Below are 10,734 nucleotides of genomic sequence, written 5' to 3'. Positions count from 1 at the left end.
CACTACACTGCAAAAGAAGTACATGATTTTTCCAGTTTACCCAGACAGAAACCTGGAGGATCTGTATGGGAATGGATACTAGGGGCATGCGATAATGGCAGAAGGAACATAAGGTTGGGTCAGGCCAAACTGATCGATATGGGCCTACTAAGCAGAGATTCTGAACTGAATGCTACAGCTTGAGGGATTAGAAAGGGCTCGAAGAGTTTGGGGCTCAAGCATGGACCAGAGTAGTCTGTGCTAAGTGAAGCTGAAATGGCAGAACTGTCTTGGTGGACTGGAGAAGGAGGTATTCAAAAGCTTAGGGTGACTAGGACGTTAGAGTGGACTTGTCATGTAAACCTGCTCACTCAACCTAGGAAGATCCAGGGGACACATTTTCTGCTGTGACTATGAGGAATTAATTTCCGAGGGAGCCCTAGAATCACTCTTCTCTGAGGTCAGTAATCTCCATGGTGGTAACTGTTATCATTAAATTACAGTCCTTAGCTGCAAAGGGGATAATTAGATCCTGGGGTAGTAGGGGCCAAGTGATGACATTTAATTGCCAAAGACAAGCGGGGTGTGGTTACCCTACTGGACAGCAGTAATCAGAATAGTAGGACTTAAAGAGAACTATGGCCTTGACTAGTTGATCATGGTGTCCCTAGAAGTGACATTGGCAGTCAATTAAATTCTTATTTATCTGTATAAGAAGAGTCTAAGCCGGGGCACCTGGGTGGCTCAGTCGGTTAAGCATCTGCCTTCGGCTCAGGTCATGACCTGAGGGTCATGAGTCCTGGGATTGAGCCCCACATCAGGCTCCCTGCTCAGCAGGGAGTCTGTTTCTCCCTCTACCCCTCTCCCCTGCTTGTGATCTCTCTCTCTCACACTCTGTCTCTCAAATAAATAAAATATTTTAAAAAGAGTTCTAAGCCAAGTGAGCTGAAGTCTAACTTGAATCATGAAAATAGAGATCCATCACCCCTCAAGGAATTCCGGGACTTGAGCTGGTTTACAGATCCAGAACCTTGAATGAAGAGGAGGCTGGACTTCACTACACTGCAAAAATTTATACCATTAATACACCTTCTCAGGTAAAGGATAAGTTGTTGTATCTGGCCCCTCCTACCACCAAAAAGTGGGACTCTGGATTTTGGAAGGAACATATTTCTTATTTGGGTGTACTACTCCGGCCTACCTGAAAAGCTACTAGTTTTGATTGTTTTGAGTGGGGCCCAGAACAAGAAAAGTCTCTGCAGCAGATCCAGCCTACCCCACTAGCTACAGTGCCGCTTGGGCCATAGAGCCCGGCAGATCCAAGCGTGTTTAAAGTGTCAGTGGAGGTGAGAGATGCCATGTGGAGCCTCTGTCAGGCCCCTACAGGTACATCATGGCACAAACCCTTAGAAGCAAAGCCCTGCCATCTTCTCTGTACGACTACTTTCCTCTTGGTCAGTTACTGGGTCTTAGTGAACACTTAACTGTGAGTCACCTCGTTACCATTAGACCTGAGCTGCCCATCAGGAACTGGGTGTTGTTTGACCCATCAAGACATAAAGTTAGGCATGCACAGCAGCATTCTGTCATCAAACTCAAGTGGCATATACAGCCTGAGTGGACCCAGAAGGCACAAGCAAATTACATGAAGAAGTGGCCCAAATGCCCTTTACCCATGGTCTCTACTTCTGGCCTCCACATTACTTTTTCTCTCCCAGCCTCCATCTGAGTGGCCTCAAGGAGCATCGCCTACAACCAGTTGACTGACAGAAAACTCAGGTCTGGTTTACAGATGGCTCCGCAACATATGCAGGCCCCACATGAAAGCAGACAGCTGCAGCGCTTACAGCCCCTTTCTGGGACATCCCTGAGGGACAGTGGTGAAGAGAACTCTTCCCTGTGGGCAGAACTTCAAGCAACCTGCTTGTCCATTTTATATGGAAGGAGAAATGGCCATATCTGTGATTGTAGACTGATTCATGGACTATGGCCAACGGTTTGGCTGGGTGATCAGGGACTTGGAAGGAACATGATTGGAAAATTGGTAACAAGGAAATTTGGGGAAGAAGGGTGTGTATACAATAGACAAACTGTAGAAAGAGCCCAGATGTCCATCGACAGATGAATGGATAAAGATGTGGCATATATATATGCAATGGAATATTGCATCAAAAAATGAAATCTTACCATTTGCAACAACGTAGATGGAACTAGAGGGTATTATGCTAAGTGAAATAAGTTAATCAGAGGAAGACATACAATTTCACTCATATGTGGAATTTAAGAAACAAAACAGAAGATCATAGGGGAAGGGAGGGAAAAATAAGATGAAATCAGAGAGGGGGGAAAAACCATAAGAGACTCTTAATCATAGGAAACTGAGGGTTGCTGGAGGGGAGGGGGGTGGGGAGATGGGGTAACTGGGTGATGGGCATTAAGGAGGGCACATGATATAATGAGCACTGGGTGTTATATGTAACTGATGAATCACTGAACTCTATTTCTGAAACTAATAATACACTTTATGTTAATTAATTGAATTTAAATAAAATTAAATTTAAAAAAAAGGAAGTGTATGTATAGACCGAATGGGTGAAAAACATGAAAGTATTTGTGTTACATGTGAATGCTCACCAAAGGGTAACCTCAGCAGAAGATTTTAATAATCAAGTGGATAGGATAACCCTTTTTGTAAATACCAGTCAGCTTCTTTCTCCAGCCACCCCTGTCACTGCCCAATGGGTTCATGAACAAAACGTCCATGGTGACAGGGATGGAGGTTATATACATGCGCTTAGCAACGTAGACTTCTACTCACCAAGGTCAACCTGGCTATAGCCACTACTGAGTGCCCAACAGCAGCAGAGACCAACACAGAGCCCCCAGGATAATACCATTCCCGAGTGATCAGCCAACTATCCAGTGACAGGTTGATACATTGGACTTCTTCCATTATGGAAGGGACAGTGTTTTTTTTCTTACTGAAATAGACACTCTAGATACGGATTTGTCGTCCCTGCACACGATGCTTCTGCCAAAACTACCATCCGCAGACTTGTAGAATGCCTTATCTATCATCATGGTATTCCACACAACATTGTTTTTTACCAAGGAACTCACTTCACAGCAAATAAAGGGTAGCCATGGGCCCATGCTCATGGAACTGGTCTTACCATGTTGTCCACCATCTTGAAGCAGCTGGCTTGGCCTTTTAAGAACTCAGTTACAGCACCAGCTAGGTGATAGTACCTACCAGGGCTGAACTAAGGTTCTCCAGAAGGCTGTATGTGCTCTGAATCAGTGTCCAAATAGGGTACTGTTTCTCCCACAGCCAGGATTCACAGATTCCAGAATCAAGAGGTGGACATGGGAGTGGCACCACTGTTACTCTTAGTGATCTACCAGCAAAGTTTTTGGTTCTTGCACCCACAGCCTAATTCTCTGCTGCTCTAGATATCTTGGCTCCAGAGGGGAAATGCTTCCACTAGGAGGCACAGCAATGATTTTGCCACCCTGCCATTTTGGTCTCCTCATAACTCTGAATCAATAGGCAAAGAAAGGAGTCAGTATACTGGTGAGGGTGACCGATCCTGAATACCAATGGAAAATTACAGTGTTAGCACACAGTGGAAGTAAGGAAGAGTATTTCTGGAATACAGGAGATTCTTTACATCATCTTTTAGTACTTACTACCAAGCCCTTGTGATTAAAGTCAATGGAAAATTATAACAACCCAACTCAAGCAGTATTATCCAACAGAAATTTAAAGGATTATTATGAACAATTTATTCCAACAAAACAGATAATCTATATGAAATGGACAAATTCTAAAACAAACAGAAAACCCCCATAAATTATCAAAATTGACTCAAAAAAAAGTAGAAAATCTGAGTAGACCAATATCAAGTAAGAACATGGAATTAGTAATTAAAAATCTTTCCACAAAGAAGAACTCAGGCCTGATGGCTTTCACTGTTGACTTCTATCAGACATTTAAGGAAGAAACAATGTCAATCCTATACAAATTCTTTCAAAAACTGGAGGATGAGGGAATGCCTCAAATTCATTTTAGTAACCCAGTATTAGCCTGATATAAAAGCCAGGCAAAAAAGTTACATGGAAAGGAAACTATAGTTTAACATCCCTCATTAAATACAGATGCAAAATCCTTAATAAAAAAAACAGCAAACCATATCTAGCAACAACAACCAAAAAATCACCATGACCAAGTGGAATTCATCCCAGGAATACAAGATTAGCTTAATATCCAAAACTCAATAAATGTAATACACCATAACAAAAGAATAAAAGACAAGTCCATAAGATCATCTCCACAAATACAGAAAATCATTTGGCAAAATCTAATATTTACTTATGATTTTTTAAAAAACTCAACAAAGTAGGAACAGAAATGAACTTGCCCCACTTGAAAAGGAGCATCTATGGAAAGCCTGTAGCTAATGACATAATTAATGGTAAAGACTACATGCTTTCCCGCTAAAACTGGGAATGAAGCAATGATGTCTGTTCCTACCACTTCTATTCAACATTGTACTGCAGGTTCTAGCCAGTGCAATAAGGGAATGGAAAGAAATTAAAGGCATACATATTGAAAAGGAAGAAGCAAAACTGTCTTTATGTGCAGATAACATAATCTTGTAGACAGAAAATTTTACAAAATCTACAAAAAAATTATTAGACCTAATAAGTTTGGCAAAGTCACAAGATAAAAGATTCTGTGTTGTAGAAATTAATAAGCTATTTCTAAATTGTATATGAAAATTCAAGTGGCTTAGGATAATGAAGAAAAAGAAAAAACTGAACAAGAACCCCATTGGAGGACTTACTATAATGTTACCGTAATCGAGACAGTATGCTGCTGGGGTAAGGAACAACATATAGATCAATACAACAGAGTAGAAAGTACAGAAGTAAACCCTCATATTCAGGGTAAGTGAAATTTTACAAAGATTTCAAGGTAATTCAATAAGGGAAATGATAGCTTTTCCACAAAACATAGTGGAACATTTGGATATCCACATGCAAAAACAAAACAAACCAGAAAATGAACTTAGATCTTGACCCCACATTGTACACACCATGTATAGTTTTAACTAGATCATAGAACAAAATGTAAGTTCTAAGCCTATAAAAATGCTAGAAGAAAATCTCTGTGACCTCGGGTTAAGCAAATATTTATGAGAGGATTCTGAAAGCAAGATCTATAAAAGAAAAAAAAATGTTAAATTGGACTTCATCAAGGTTTATTTTTCAAAAGATACCATTAAGGGGTGCTGGCTGGCTCAGTCGGAAGAGCGAGCAAATCTTGGGGTCATGAGATCGAGCATATGTTGGGTGTAGAGATTACTTAAATAAATAAATTAATTAATATATTTTTTAAAAGATACCACTAAGAAAATGAAAAGAGAGATGGGAGCTACACTAGTGGTGAGCACATATAGAGAAGTTGAATCACTAGGTTGTATACCTGAAACTAATGTAACGTTGTATGTCAACTATACTCAAAAAAAGAAAAAAAAGCTTTTATATTTAAAAGACAAGTCACAAACTGGGAGAGAAGACTTGCAAATCATACACCTGATGAAAGCCTTATAAATGAAACATAAAGAGCTCTTACAGTTCAGTAAGACAAACAACCAATTAAAAAATGGGCAAAAAATTCAAAGAGATATTTTACCAAAAAAGATATGAACACGGCTAATTCGCACATGAAAATATTCTCAATATTGGTAGTCATTAGGGAAATGCAAACTAATCCCTCGATAAAATACTTAACCCCTAGAATGACTATAATAAAAGACTGACCATACCAAGTCATATAGTGTTGGTGAAAAAATAAAATGGTACAGCAGCTTTGGAAAACAATTTCAGTTTCTCAAAATGTTAAACATACTTTTATCACCTGACCCAGCAATTGCACTCTGAAGTATCTATCTGTGAAAAATGAAAATATGTCCACACACAAACTTGTAGGCAAGTGCCGTTAACAACATTATCGACTGTAACTCCAAACCGGAAACAATCTAAATGTTCATCAAATAGTGAATGAATAAACCTGTTGTGCTTTACCCATACACTGGTGTCCTGCTCAGCAATGGAAAGAACAGCTACCAACAAGTGCAGCAACACGGATGAGACGCAAAACGTCACGTGAGTGAAAGACACCAGACACAGAAGCCTCCATGTTACCCGATTCTATTTACATGAAATTCCCAGAAAAGGCAAAACTATGGAGACAGGAAGCAATCAGCGGTTGCCTGGGGCTGAGGGTAGGAGCCTGGATTGACCACAAACAGGCAGAAAGGAACTTTGGGAGGGTGATAGAAGTGCCCAAAGACTGAATTATAGTTGCGGCAAGTCTACATAAATTTACTAAGAAGCCACAAGCTGTGCAGTTTCAGTGGATGAGCTGTCCGGTATGTAAGCTACACCTCAATAAAGCTGTTTTTGAAAACTGGACTCATTCTTACACACTGGAGTTTGTAGATACAAATTTATTCCTATTTCATCAGCTTTCATTTTCCCCAAACAGAAACATTCTTTTTACTATGAGAATCTCTTTGGACAAAAGCTGGCTATCTGCCTTCATCACTCTGTAATTTATTTATATGCCTTCAATTCCTTCTCCTTTCAGATATTTGCTTCTTTGCAATTATTCCACTTGGGAAGGGTTTGGTCACTGGGTCAGAGCAAAGAACGCACAGTAATCATGAGGCCCAGGTACAATTCCATCCCTTTATGTACCGCCTTTCTCCCCAGTTTATAGCAATGATTACCTGGCGCCAAGATGACTGCATTTCAACGCCTGAGAAAATCATCTGGAAAATTTAAACTTCTTTTTTTTTTTTTAATATTTTATTTATTTATATGACAGAGAGAGACACAGCGAGAGAGGGAACACAAGCAGGGGGAGTGGGAGAGGGAGAAGCAGGCTTCCTGCCGAGCAGGGAGCCCGATGCAGGGCTTGATCCCAGGACCCTGGGATCATGACCTGAGCCGAAGGCAGACGCTTAATGACTGAGCCATCCAGGCACCCCTAAACTTCTAACTGTATTAGTCTTACTCCCATTAACATAGAAAAGAAATTAAGTTAATTGTGAAGACTGTTTCTGTAAGCCTTCCAGATCTGGTGTCATCTGGGATCTGAGTTCTGGGATCTTGGAAACCCTGGACCAACTTCACTGGCCTGTTTGGCCACACTTCGCAAATCTTTCCTACTTGGAAAGTTCTGTGCATGGTTCAAAACGTTTTTAAAATTTTCACAAAACAAAACTCAAATCAAATCATGTTTATGATCTCTCTAAACCATACATTTTGACTTAATTGAATGCTTGATGAAATTATCACTCCAAATAATACGGCTGTAGGAAATCTGAACCAAACTATACCTACCAGTTTGTGCAGTAAATAGACACACACAGAGCAAAGTACAACTCTGGGACGAGCTGCCCAAACCTAGTAGCAGAAAAACCATGGCTCTATTTACAAATGATAGGTTTTAGATGAAATGTAACTTTTATGTCAAGATGATGGTGATTTCTCCAGTGGAAATAAGAATGGTTATATCTTTAAATTTGCTTTTCCTTTAGAGGTCACCAGTTCTTCCCAGCTACCATCAGCCCTGCTTCCCCAGAAAGGAGAGTGTCTGTCACTAGCTCTCGTTCAACAGATTATTTTGGTCAAACATCTCTGAGATTCTAGATGGCTGAAAAATTGCCTCCCAGAAGAACGTATCAGACCTCGCGGAGTAAAAAGTCACAGAATGATGTGATCTCAGAGGTGAAGGAGACCACTCATCTAACTCAGGAAGCATTTCTGTAACTTCCCTGGTATTCATCTGTGTAATTCTAGAAAACCATGACTCTCAAAGTTTGGAATTCCATATTCTAGTCATTGTCTTCTATGTTGGTTAGGCATTTATATTCTGCAGAGTAGGGAATCAGTTCTGCCTGTATTTGAATTAGATGACAGGACTTCTGACCCTGGGGAGAGTCATACCAAAAATAAAAGGCAAATGTCATGAATTTAAGCACAGGAGAGAAAATGTTTCCCTTTCTCTTTCCAGGATCATCCCATTCATGGCCCATCCATCATTTTGACTTCAAACACTATCCACAGACACCACCTCTGCTTAAGGGAGGGGAGAGGAGCGTGCAGAGGTCTGCAGTTTCTGTTCCTGGTTTACAGTTTATATTTTTGTGAGACAATAATAGAGAGATACTTCCTCTACCCAACTTAGTACATTTAAGTTGTGAGTCATTGTACAGGAAGTAAAAGGAATTCCCAAGGCCCTATACATATATCCTTTGGGGTTTTTTTTATTAAGTGGGGTTTCAACATATTACAAAACGACACGTACAAATTGCATAAAAAACAATTCGTAAGGCTCCAAAGAAGGACTCTAGAGTGTGATTATCTAGCATAAGCATCATCTTGCCAAACAGTTACTACTCATGGGCCTGGGGTGCCTTGCATTCTTTCTAAAAATGGATCTTTCCATGAAAAGCCACAATACATTGATGCTGTATGAGGTAAAACTACAAAAGAAGTTATTTTTATCCTCCAGGCAGTTAACATTAGATTCTAAATGGAGCCAACCAAATAGTTTACAAAAGAAGGAAAAAAAAGGAACCGAGACTTCTGGAAACATGCCGTATTTCTTTTCCTTCAGTTTACATTTCTGAAATACCTTTACCTATTACATAAAACCATATTCTCTAAACAATTATGTCTATTAATGAATGTCCCTAGCTTGTAGAAGGCAGTGACAGTAAATTCAAAGTACAAAAACAAAAGACAATAGGGAGCAATCCTATCATTCCAATAATAAGCAGCTGACTTTTTTTTTTTTAAGATTTTATTTATTTATTTGACAGAGAGAGAGAGACAGCAAGAGAGGGAACACAAGCAGGGGGAGTGGGAGAGGGAGAAGCAGGCCTCACGCCAAGCAGGGAGCCCGATGCGGGGCTCGATCCCAGGACCCTGGGATCACGACCTGAGCCGAAGGCAGACGCTTAACCAACTGAGCCACTCAGGTGCCTTAAGCAGCTGACTCTAAAACATGCCTTCTATTTCTACCATTTCTGAACCAGACTCTGCATTGAAAGGTAGTGCTGGGAAAGCATTTGATCTATAATTAGAAAGATATAAACACAAAGAGGGGTGCCCGGGTGGCTCAGTCGGTTAAGCCTCCAACTTTGGTTCGGGTCATGATCTCAGGGTCCTGGGATGGAGGCCCCTCGAGCCCTGCATCTAGCTCCCTGCTCAGCGGGGAGTCTGCTTCTCCCTCTCCCTTCCCCCCTCCCACCCCGCTGTGTGTGCTCTCTCTTGCTCTCAAATCCATATATAAAATCTTTAAAAAACTAAAAAGAAAGAAAGATGTAATTGCAAAGATCTGCATGACAACAGTAGCTCCATCCCTTACAAACAGATCTGGAGCAAGAGACTTCAGCACTAACGCAGTTACCTCTTCTGCGAAGTGGGGCTACGGGGATAAGGGTGCCTCCCTCATCAAGGAGCAGGAGTAAACGAGACGGGAGGAAAAACGGTAATTAGCCCATTGCCAATCATATAATAGGCACCACAGGGATGAGCAAGTAGGATCCTCACTCTTGGATGGACACAGGATTTTGAGGAAGGAACGGTGGGGAACAATGAGCAGAAAAAAGAAAAATAAGCAGTAAAGGGGTAAGGGCAGAAGGGGGGCAGGTCTGCCTAGTGACCTGCATGGATCTTGAGGTTCTATAAGTCTCACAGCATTTAAGAACCACATCTTTCCATCTTGATCATTCTGAAATCATGCACCAGTGATTTTTCCACCTGGTAGATTTGTAAGGTCACTAGTCATAAGCTCCCACTTTGCACAGACTGAACTGAAATACTGAAATGTTGGAGGCCCAGGGGCAAAGCCAAAAAGGAAACCCCCAACTTACTGTGGTCATTCAGCTGTTCTGTCCATAAGCAATAAAAATGGGTCTAATTGTCATTTTTTAAAAAAATCTCTCATGCATGAATATATATTCATGAAAATATAAAATACTTAGGATATTGTAAATAGGTTCTATCACAGAAACTAGAAGAACATATGGACAAATAAAAACATAATTTCATGTTAGGATAAGATTACATGCAATATTCCTGTTGGATTTCCCTTATGTAAAATCTTCAGAACAAAAACTACACTATGCATGCATAGATCTTAACACCATCAATATCTTTCTTTCTTCTTTCTTTCTTTCTTTCTTTCTTTCTTTCTTTCTTTCTTTCTTTCTTTCTTTCTTTCTTTTCTTTTTTTCTCTCTCTCTCTTTCTCTAAACACTAAAATCTGAAACCACTGGATGATAAGTGAAGCCTTTAGCAGGCCTACCTACCTGGAAGGCTCCATGACACATGGATATTCCCAAGAGCTAATTTCCTAGTAACTGTGGCACATTCCTAGCACAATTAGTTAACACAGACTAAAGAAATTCAGGAAGAAAGTCAGAAAACCACTGAGAACTAGTTGCAAAGCACATGGTTTTTAAATCTTAAAGGCAGATTCGGGGCACCAGCAATCCAGAAGTTCGAGCACCACCATCCTGAATGCTTGCCTTATCTTAGAGGCACCGCAGTCCTGAGTGACCAGATAGTCCAGAGCTCGAATGGGCCTCTTGAATCGCTTCCTGAAGGATGCTAACAATCAACATCCAACCCAAGATGCCAGTGGCTTTCTCCTTAATCCCACCCTCATGCAAA

Source organism: Mirounga leonina, unplaced genomic scaffold, assembly GCF_011800145.1.
Source record: "Mirounga leonina isolate KUSES-001 unplaced genomic scaffold, KU_Mleo_1.0 Mir_173, whole genome shotgun sequence".
NCBI lineage: Eukaryota > Metazoa > Chordata > Mammalia > Carnivora > Phocidae > Mirounga > Mirounga leonina.
The sequence above is the reverse complement of the archived record's forward strand: the minus strand, read 5'-3'. Positions refer to the sequence as shown.